Source organism: Heterodontus francisci, unplaced genomic scaffold (genome assembly GCF_036365525.1).
Source record: "Heterodontus francisci isolate sHetFra1 unplaced genomic scaffold, sHetFra1.hap1 HAP1_SCAFFOLD_483, whole genome shotgun sequence".
In the NCBI taxonomy this organism is placed as follows: domain Eukaryota; kingdom Metazoa; phylum Chordata; class Chondrichthyes; order Heterodontiformes; family Heterodontidae; genus Heterodontus; species Heterodontus francisci.
The window spans coordinates 7,104-18,771 of record NW_027140557.1 but is presented as its reverse complement, the minus strand read 5'-3'; positions in this window follow the sequence as shown (position 1 = coordinate 18,771).

Below are 11,668 nucleotides of genomic sequence, written 5' to 3'. Positions count from 1 at the left end.
GGTGCAAAAACTTGCAATTATCTCAAAGGATAGATGGACACTCAGAAAGCTTTGGCGGGTTCAGATTCACCCATGACATCAAATAATCTAGGGTAAGAATATTTTTCTTTAAAAAAGTGATAGGAACCTTTTTGTAAAAATGTGGTAAATGTCAGTGCTAGAAATTGTTCAACATACTTTGTCAACATAGATCATAGAACAGTACAGCACAGTACAGGCCCTTCGGCCCGCGATGTTGTGCCGAACCTTTAACCTACTCTAGGATCAAACGACCTACATACCCTTCATAATACTATCATCCATGTACCTTTCCAAGAGTCGCTTAAATGTCCCTAATGCATCCTCTTCTACTAACACGGCTGGCAGTGCATTCCACGCACCCACCACTCTCTGTGTAAAGAACCTACCTCTGACATCTCCCCGAAACTTTCCTCCAATCACCTTAAATTTATGCCCCCTGATGATAGCCCTTTCCACCCTGGGAAAAAGTCACTGGCTATCCACTCTATCTATGCCTCTCATCATCTTGTACCCCTCTATCAAGTCACCTCTCATCCTTCTTCGCTCCAATGAGAAAAGCCCTAGCTCCCACAACCTTTCTTCGTAAGACATGCCCTCCAGTCCAGGCAGCATCCTGGTAAATCTCCTCTGCACCCTCTCTAAAGCTTCCACATCCTTCCTATAATGAGGCGACCAGAACTGAACACAATATTTCAAGTGTGGTCTAACCAGGGCTTCATAGAGCTGCAGCATAACCTCGCGGCTCTTAACTCAATCTCCCTGTTAATGAAAGCCAACACACCATACGCTTTCTTAACAACCCTATCAACTGGGGTGGCAACTTTGAGCGATCTATGGACATGAACCCCAAAATCCCTCTGTTCCTCCACAATACCAAGTATCATGTCTTTAAGCCTGTATGCTGCATTCAAATTCGATCTTCCAAAATGAATCACTTCACAGTTTTCCAGGTTGAACTCCATCTGCCACTCCTCAGCCCAGCTCTGCATCCTGTCAATGTCCCGTCGCAACCTACAACATTCTTCCACACTATCCACAACTCCAGCAACCTTCCTGTCATCGGCAAACTTGCTAACCCACCCTTCCACTTCCTCATCCAAGTCAATTATTAAAATCACAAAGAGCAGATGTCCCAGAACAGATCTCTGCGGAACAACGTTAACATTTTTTTGCAGTGCTATTCGAGGCGCTGGCCATTATGTGTATGCTGATCAACCAGAAGTTTTCAATCAAACAGTACTAGAGATCTGCAGTACTATAGACTAATGATTAGACAGGACCAGGAATCTTCAGTACTGCACATTAGCAATCAAACAGCACTGGGAAAGCCTGCTATCTGATCTGTGATTTTTCCTATCGATCAATTTTTCCTTTCACTGAAGGTAACTTGCAGATGCAGCAAGCAATTAACAAGGCAAATGTTATGTTGGCTTTCATTGCAAGAAGATGAGTATAGGAGAAAAGATGTCTTACTGCAATTATATAGTGCCTTGGTAAGACTGTACCTGGAGTCATATCACTATTATTAGAGATGCAGCACTGAAACGGGCCCTTCTGCCCACCGAGTCTGTGCCGACCAAAAATTGCCCATTTGTACTAACCCTACATTAATCCCATATTCCCTGCCACATCCCCACATTCCCTCAATTCTCCTACCATCGACCTACACTTGGGGCAATTTGCAATGGCCAATTTACCTAACAACCTAAAAGTCTTTGGCTGTAGGAGGAAACCAGAGCACACCAAGGAAACCCACGTGGTCACAGGAGAACTTTCAAACGCCGCACAGGCAGTATCCAGAACTAAACGCTGTTTGTTGGAACTGTGAGGCTGCACTGCGCCACTGTGCCGCCCCATTGTGTGCAGTTTTGTTCTCTTACCTATAAATTATATACTTGCCATAGAGGGAATGCAGTGAAGGTTCACCAAACTAATTCCTGGGATGAAGGGATTGCCTTATGAGGAAAGATTAAACACACTGTGTCATTATTCTCTTGAGTTTAGAAGAACGAGAGGTGATCTCATTGATAATACACAACAGGGTTGATGCAGGAAAGATGTCTCCCCCGACTGGGTAGTCTAGAATCAGATGACACATTCTCAGAATAAAGGGCAGGCCATTTAGGACTGAGATGAGGAGGGATTTCGTCACTCAGAGGCTGGTGAATCTTTGGAATTCTCTACCCCATAGGGCTGTGGAGACTCAGTCATTGAGTATGTTCAAGACGGAGATCTATGCATTTCAATATACCAAATAAATCAAGGGTTACAGGGATAGTGCCGGAATATGGTGTTGAAGTAGATCAACCATGATCTCATTGAATGGTGGAGAAGGCTCAAAGGGCTGAATGGCCTACTCCTGCTCCTACTTCTTATGGTCTTGTGCTGTGGCCAGGGTAAAGGGGAACAAAACTGTGCTGCTGCACTGCAGAGCTGTCTAACACCGACACTTTGTGTCACCGGATTCCTGCTGTGGAAATGACAATGATGAAACTGTAAAGTTTTATCACTTACGTGTTCTTGACTGACAGGGAATACTTCTGCTTTGTGCCGGAAACAGAATAGATGTGATGTTTTCCTGGACTAAGGAACCGTGCATCCCAGTTCCTTCCAACACACAGTAGGTACGTGATCATATGCAGAGTGTAAAGACACAGACATTTCACCAGTCCCCCTGTCAGGGTCACCAGAAGGACTAAATCTCACACTGATCCCAAGATCCAGACACACATTTTCAATCCCAACAAGACAAACAGAGCAGTAGAGACAGATATTGTATCCAGCTCAACCCAATTCAGTACTGCTGACATGTAGAGATATGAATCCCATGTCAACTCTCAGATTTAAAGACAGTCATAGAGTCATTTACAGCACAGAGGAGGCCATTCGGCTCATTGCGTCCATGTTGGCTCTGCATAAAGCAATACAGTCAGTCCCACTCCCGGCTCGGTCCCTGTCGTCCTGCAAGTCTATTTTTCTCAGGTGGCCATTCAACATTCTAAAGTCAGTGATTGTCTTCACTTCCACCACCCTTGTAGGCAGCGTGTTCCAGGTCATTACCACCCAATGTGTAAAAGAGTGTTTCCTCATATCCCCCCTGAATCCCATTCCACTTTCAAGAAAAAACACCAGCAGCAAAAAAAAAATCTGAAAGATGTGCTCATGGGATCTGCCTGTGCATAAAACTGGCTCCGTCTCCATGCAACACATCTTGTTCAAGTACTTTTGAAGACCTTAACGGCACCTCTGCTGCTACAAGCCGACCCCCCACCCCCTCACCTCTACCAGATAGTTCCGTGCAAATAAGGAATCCATTTGACTGCAGTGGCATCGTGCAGTTCTCAATTCAAGAATTCTAAAACGTTTACTTATTGTTCTTTCTTTTGATTGCTGTGGCAGAGGTTGGGGCTGAGGGGGTTGGGGGGGGGTGGTTGTTGTCGTTGCGGAAATTGCATTAGCTGGGGTCCTTTCAGTATGACGGGGAGCAGAGTTGGGGTAAATGTTCCACAGCTGCTGATGCAGTGCCAGAGGAGTCGGGGGATGAACTAACTGCTCTCCAGTTTCCTCGGGTAAATATTCCGCTGGAAGGAGGAACGGCAAACCTTTGGAAGGATGAGAGAATTCATGGCATGCAAAGTGGATATTCGACATTGGGGGCTGCACTACAGCTGGCTCTTGAACTGGAGCGTTCTCCACCAATCACATTACCCTCCCCATCTCTTTTCACTCTCTCTCTCTCCCTATCAGTGATTAGTTTTGTATTGAAGGATGACTTTGTGAACTATCCAAGGATCATTTTCTGATGGTTGCTATCCTTTGCGATTTGAGCATGTAGTACCCCTTTGTGTTGACTACTGTATCTCAATGCGTTCATAATTCGAGGTTCCTTATTTCATTACAAGGCATATCTGCACAGAAGCCGTTTCTCTGTCTGCTCATAAGGTCTCGCCCTTGTCCTGCCAGTAAGCATTTCAGAACTTCGCATGATCTCCCAGAATCCCTTTAGAATTACATATTTTCCATACTGTGGCCTATTTTTAAAGTTGTCCCACTTTATCATACTACTAAAAAAGATTCTAATAAAGCTAAATGTAAGTTTATAATAAGTCAATTGTTAGTTTATAATAACCAGAAATTAAGAATGAGTACTCTGTTTGTTAGCTTTGAGTATCCTAATAACCTTCCAAAGATGAGTGACAGAGTGTTTTCCGTGCCTGATGGGCTGATACGGGGACAGTGGTCGGAGATGCTATGGAGGTGGAAGGATGCATCATTTCTGATGGAGAAAACATCAGGCCAGAAGCTCAGGTCAGGGATGAATAAGGATCACATTTTACACAACGCGATATTACGGGCGGCAATGTGGCGCAGTGGTTAGCACTGCAGCCTCACAACTCCAGGGACCGGGGTTCTATTCTGGGTACTGCCTGTGCGGAGTTTGCAAGTTCTCCCTGTGTCTGTGTGGGTTTCTGCTGGGTGTTCCAGTTTCCTCCCACATCCAAAAGACTTGCAGTTGATAGGTAAATTGGCCGTTGTAAATTGCCCCTAGTATAGGTAGGTGATAGGGAATATGGGATTACTGTAGGGTTAATATAAATGGGTGGTTGTTGGTCGGCACAGACTCGGTGGGCCGAAGGGCCTGTTTCAGTGCTGTATCTCGAAATAAAAATAAAATAAATAAATAAATATTCAGTCCGATGCAACAGCTAGGAATGACAATGGAATCAATGACAAGAGTCTGAAGTTGGTGGTGAAGCCAAAGGTGCAGTCTTTTCTCGGCCCCATGTTTAATTGGAGAAAATTGGAGCTCATGGAAAACAGACTGTTGGAGTCTGATAACACAGAGGTAGTGGAGAACTGGATGCGGGTGTAGTCAGTATACATGTGGAAGCCCACTCCGTATCTGTAGATGATGGCACCAGTGGGCAGTGTATAGAAGAGGAGGGAGAAAGGTTGGAAAGTTCTGGGACTCCAGAGGTAGTAGTGCTATAGTGGGAAGAGAGGCAATTGCTGGAGATGTTCTGGTTTCAATCAGACCAGTAATATTGGAAACAGCCTGGGTCAGTCACACTGAAGATACCAATGTCAGAAATATGGGGAGATCATGGAGGATTTGTTGCACGTCTGGAGGAGTGGCTGGAGATGAGGAGTGGTGAGGGAATGAAAGAATGTTAACCCAATGGCAAGAATTATAAATGTAAGTACTTGGAGCCAAAGTTGGTCATTTCGGCTGAAGGTGTTGGGCGAGATGGACTTGATGCGAGTTGGACATAGAAGCAGGGATTTGGAGCAGTTGATAGTGAGGGAAGGTGGAGTTTGGGTGTCTGGTCATCAGTGAGCTGGAGGAAAGGAGTCAGGAGTTGGCACATTTGTAACTTTACCGGAGTCATTAACCAATGTCGAATAAACAGGTAAACATCTCCAATGGAACAGCAAAGAAAATATTTTCTCTTATTCTTTCACGTGATGGGAGCTCATAGAAATATAGAAAATAGGATCAGGAGTAGGCCATTTGGCCCTTCGAGCCTGATCCGCCATTTATTATGATCATGGCTGATCATCCAACTCAGTAGCCTGTTCCGGCTTTCGCCCCATACACTTTGATCCCTTAAATAGAAATGATCCCTTTAATGGAAAAGCTGCGCTAGCAAGGCCATCAGTTGTGCCCTTGACAACCTGATGGAATGTTTCAGAGGCAGTTCAGAGTCAGCCACATTGCTCTTGGTCTTTAGCCACATGTAGGCCAGACGAGGTAATGATGGCAGATTTCCTTCCCTGAAAGGAATTAGTGAACTAAATGTTTCTTTTTTTACAGCAATCAATGATAGTTTAATGACACCAATACAGAGACCAGCTTTCAACTGCAGACGTTTGTTAATTAATTGAACTTAATTTCCAGTAGCCGCCATTGTTGGATTTAAACCACAATCACCTGGCCATTGGATTGCGCCTCTGGATTACTTGACCAGTAACATGATCATCACGTGAGTGCCACCTCAATGGACGTGCACAGAGTACGTCCGTTAATATCACCCACAGTAATTTCTAGACTGTAACCCTGAACGTGGTCCCGAATCAGTGACTCAAATTTCACATTTTAACTGAGGAACAGAGTGAAGCGGGATTGTTTTTGTCCCTGGATTCAGTTTACACTGCAGACAGATCAGTTACATTTAAAATATAAACTCCAAGAGTGAACCAGGTCAGTGCAATAGTATGGAAAATGTAAATGAAGCCGCTCATAATTGTAGCATCTGTCCAGTATGAGTACCGATTTCAGTTTTTTTCCCCCAAGTGACGTCTTACTAAGAAAATGTGATTGACATTGAAATGATTGTGCTTAATTCACCACACTATTTACATCAGAATCAAAGCTGCTGATGTAATGTGTCTGTTCAGGTGAGTGTAACTAATAGCAATGATGAGTGGTATATCTGTGGAGACTTATTCCCTGTATAAATCAAGACCCACTGGAGTGGGTGAGCTCAGAGTGACTGATGGAGTTGTGGATTCCAGGGTAACAGAATTTTCTGATTCTCACAGAAATGGGATATGCAGTAATGTATCAGATTGAAGATATTTACTATCCAGTAGTTGCAGCAATTGGAGTTCCTGGTAAGCCAGTATCTCAGCCGTTAACAGTATAAATCGGTTTTAACTGTGCTGCAATACTCGGTATTATGTGAACTGTGTGTGTTACACAAGCCACCTGTTATTTTCCAGCAACTTACTAATGCAATCTCCTCATTGTCTACTCTTTCAGTCTTGCAGGGGTTGTGTTATATTTTGAATGGTATAGTTTTAAGCAACCCTGGCACTGTTGCTGGATTGTTCTGTGTATTGAATGTATTTGAATCAGATATTTCTGTTAGGATCAAGAATCAGACCATTAGGAGCTTTTAACAGTATCATGATGTTGACCCAACCAATCTAACTATATGAACGTTTTTATCAGTGATTGATAATGAGGCAGCTCACGGTCTCAGTGTTGCAAGGGGACAGCACAATGTCCTCCCTCCCCAATAACATAGCTCATTTTAACTGGCATTTCAATGTATTTATTGGTTATCACTGTTATCAAGTATAATTTCATTCTGCTTCAGAGGTCTGGGTACTGAACTGAGATTTCTGCTGACACTTTCACATCTCCTTCTCTGCTTCACTGTGGAGCCTTCACTGTTAGCGGACTACATTGTAAAATAGAAAGTATTGATGTGATGTTTTATTGGCTTACACTCTATCAGCTGGAATGAAGAGTCTCCCATTTATCTCTAGATTATCAACTGCAGCGCTGATGTTGGTGTTTTATTAATTAAACAATCCCGCATTTTAATGGTTTACTTTATAATTCCAGGAGAATGAATGTCAATGATTGTGAGATATGTCTGGAAGAAGCTTTCAATCCTGTTTCTTCCATACATTGTAGATGAAGTGAAGAGTGTAGGTGAACAGGTGGAGACTTGGGTTTTCTGCAGATACATTAAATTATTCACAGAAGTTTCACCATTGAAGAAACTGTCTATGGGAATAGAATCATTGAACCTGGTGCAGATGAAAAGAACACAGGCACAGAATGTTAGGAATAAATCGCACGTGAGAAGGAGCAGTAAGTAACAGTTTACTGGATGTGAGTACTACAGAGGGATAGGGGACGAGAAAAGGGGCAGGGAGAACGAAAGCGAGAGGAAGTGATAAGCAGAAGGAAAGAGTAAGAGAAATAAGCTACAGCGTAAATGATTCACTATCATAAAGTGCTGGAATGCCCAGAACAATTAGTGAGAGAGACTGTGAGTTGAAGTTTTCTGTTGTCAGATTGTGTTCATTTTTCTGTTGGACTTGATCCTCAGTGTGAATTTCTGTCAGGTCCTCATTATGTTTTACAGAAAGTTTCTATTCCCTACTTATTGTCTGAATGAACAGAATAGAATCAGTTCATCAGTGATGGTAATTCATGATTTATATACAGCACTTCAAAATCTCTGTAACTGCTGAATTCAATGAAGAGCGAAGCAGATATCAGAAATATATATATAAACTTATATTTAATTGCCTGCACAAGCTAAATAAATTGACTATATTGTATAAAAAATGAACGGTCCTCCAACACCAATAACCACAGGGATTATTGTTTGAAAGTATGAATTGAGTTGCATTGCTGGGATCTATAGATTAGTTTCCCTCTAACACTCTGCTGCAGTCTCTCCCTGTGAATCTCAGCCCGTCCTCTCACTGTATTGAATCCTCTATCACCCCTCATCCATTGCTTCAGTTTATCCACTTTTCCAAACCATCTGCTCCAGTCTCCCCTCCAGCTCCAATATCTCCTTTTCCTTCTCTCCTCCCAATCTCACTCATTGGCTCCACCTCCAGCTGTCTTGTCCAACGTGATAGGAGTACAGGAACATAGGAGCAAGACGAGGCCATTTTGGCCTTCGAACCTGCTCCACGATTATAGATCATGGCTGATAATCAAACTAGCGCTGAAGTTTTCAGCCTTTTCCCATTTGGTAGCAGTCCTCGTCGGTTCTTTGAACCCAGAGCAACATACCAGCTACACATCCCACTGTTCCCAAACCCTCCCAACCAAAGCCAGGAGACAAATTCCCAATTAACCTCATTGCTTTCCATTTCTGTAAAACCCCTTCTCATTTACCCACTGGCACTGCATCCTCACTCAGTACTTCCAGTCGATCCGGTGCTGACTTCATTCAGTTTCTACATCAATTTCACAATTCATTATTTTAATTGTGTTTAAAAATTTTCACTGTGGCAAAGCACTGCCCAAATCAATGAATTAGTTTTCACTATTCAGCGCAACAACAAAGCTGAAATTTCAGCCCAGATCCTGTCAAATTGCTGCTTTGTATCCAGGTCTGATCAGTAATTTCTCTGCTTTCTTTTCTCTCTCTTCCAGTTAACTTGGTGGCGATTGTGATCCTGTCCCGAGGAAAGTGTGGTCTCTCCAAATGTATCACTGTCTACCTGATGGGAATGGCAGTGGCTGATCTCCTGGTAGTTATCACTGATCCCATATTGAATTGGATTGTTTTAATTTATTTCCGAGATTCATTCCTGAGAATTTATCCTGTGTGTTCCTTCATTAACGTTCTGATAAATGCAGTCACTGACGTTTCTGTCTGGCTCACAGTCGCATTCACCTTTGATAGATTTGTGGCCATTTGTTGTGAGAAGCTGAAAACAAAATATTGCAGTGAGAAAGCGGCGGCTGTAGTTGTCGGAACAGTGAGTGTGCTGGGCTGTTTAGAGTCTCTCCCTTGGTACTTTACACAGCAACAACGGTACATTATTGACGATGTTCCCATGGGTTGTGGTTATAAACCCAGCTTCTATACGTCCCCCATATGGAGTGCATTTGAATTGTTTGACCTGATTTTAACCCCTTGCGCCCCGCTGTTTCTGATTTTGCTGCTCAATATTCTGACTGTCAGACGGATTTCATTCTCCAGTAAAGTCCGCAGGCGATTCCGTGGCCACAGAAATGGAGAGAACCACAAGGACCCAGAGATGGAGAATCGCAGAAAATCAATTATTTTACTCTTCAGTATATCCAGCAGTTTTATATTGTTATGGATGACACTGGTTGTGTATCGTATTTATAACCGATTTGCAGATTTTCAGTATTATCCCTCCTACATTGACCCTCTCTTTATCACAGATCACACATCAATGATGCTGCAGGTTCTCAGTTCCTGCACCAACACATGTATTTACGTTGTAACCCAAGCTAAATTCAGACATGAGCTGAAGAAGGCGGTGAAATACCCTTTCAATCTCATTGTTAAATTAGTTAAGTCATAGAAAGAGCTGAAGGTTTTCAAACACTGGAAGAACGCCCCATTTCCTATTCCATTCACTACACTCCCCAGAGGAAGAAAGTGCATTATATATTCAGAGTACTGAGCACTGAAATTAATTTAAATCTGATCCTGAGATTATAGTCTATCGATAATCTGACCTATTGAGGCGGGATTTGATCTACAGACCATTCATGAATTATTTCTCAAATAGGACGTCGTTGCGAAGCTCAGCTGGCTTCCACTAAAATCACTCTGGACCCACAGGAAAATGTACAAAGCTGCAAATCACAGTGAGTGCGAGATGGTGAGAGGGCATCATCTGCAGAGAAACAGGGGCGCCAGAAGATGGAGGTGGTGAGTGTGAGACAATAATTGCAGAGAGACAGGGCCACCAGCAGATAGAGATTATGAGAGTGGTAGAAACGGCAGTGAGAGAGGGACACGAGCAGATGGAGGTTGTGAAAGGGGGACAGTAACTGCAGTGAGACAGGGACACCCGCTGATGGAGATGGTGAGGGGGCAATAACTGCAGTGAGACAGCGACACCAACAGATGGAGTTGATGAGAAGGGCAATAACTGTAGTGAGACAGGAATACCAACAGATGGAGATGGTGAAATGGGGCGGAAACTACAGTGAGACAGGAACACTAGCAGTTTGAGATGGTGAGGGGGCAATAACTGCAGTGATCCAGCGACACCAGCATATGGTGAGAGGGCAAGTAAATGCAGTGAGATCGGGACACCATCAGGTGGAGAGGGTGGCAGGGGACATAAACTGCAGTTAGATAGGGACACCAGCAGATGGAGATGGTGAGAGGCGAGTAGTAACTGCAGTGACAGTTTGAGGAATTTACTTTCTGTCACTTTGAGATGCTTAATCAAAGAATTTCAATACAATTTGTATTAAATGGCTCTTCTCCAACTATGCAAACACTTGTAACATTAAACTGGTTCCTGTTTGGAAAATTATTTTGATTGATTAAAGGTAATATATGAATCAAACAACATTATCAAATAAAATTCAAACAATCATTTAGAAATAAAAACTCTCAAAATAAGCTGTTTTGAGTTCTTAGTCATTTAAGTTATGACATATCTCTCTCTCACTGCTCTTTCTATGCTGGTATCTTCTCTACTATAACTCAGAGTAATTGAAGTTTTGATCCAATTGTCTTTTGAAAGTTAATATTGAACCTGCTTTCAGAAACCTGTCAGACAGTGAATTCCAGACCAGAACAACTCCCTGCCCATTTGATTAACCCGTCTGCTTGTGTAAACAGTCTCTCCTCATGTATCCAAACTGAGGGAATTATTTTGAATAAAAGTACCTGCTCCTAGGACAGCAGCTGCAGAGTAGCTGGAACCTCCTGAATTTAGACAAGCGATGAACAAAAATCCCTCTGAATCCCCCAGGAGAGCAGCGGAAATATACCATCAGGAAGCAAAGGAAAACAAGTGACACTTTATTGCTGCAGCAAAAACTCTGAATGTGGAGGTCGTTATTGCTGATATTTTGTAAACAAGACGTAAAAAGTGGAAGATCTTTAATAAAATTTGTGTTAAATGGCCATTTTTCAGCTATGTGATCCCTTGCAACATTAATGTGGTAAATGTTAAGAAAGTTTTTTCCCCCTCCAATGTTTACAGGGTAATGCATAAATACAGTAGCATCAAATAAAGTACAAAAAAATCATTGACAGATATAACTGCAAATATGGCTCATAATTGTTGTATGAAATGTCACTAGTTGTAAAATTCTCTGTGATGCATCGTTTAACTGGTTCTAGTTTCAGACTTCTTTCACACAGTAGAATTGAAAATCCGAATA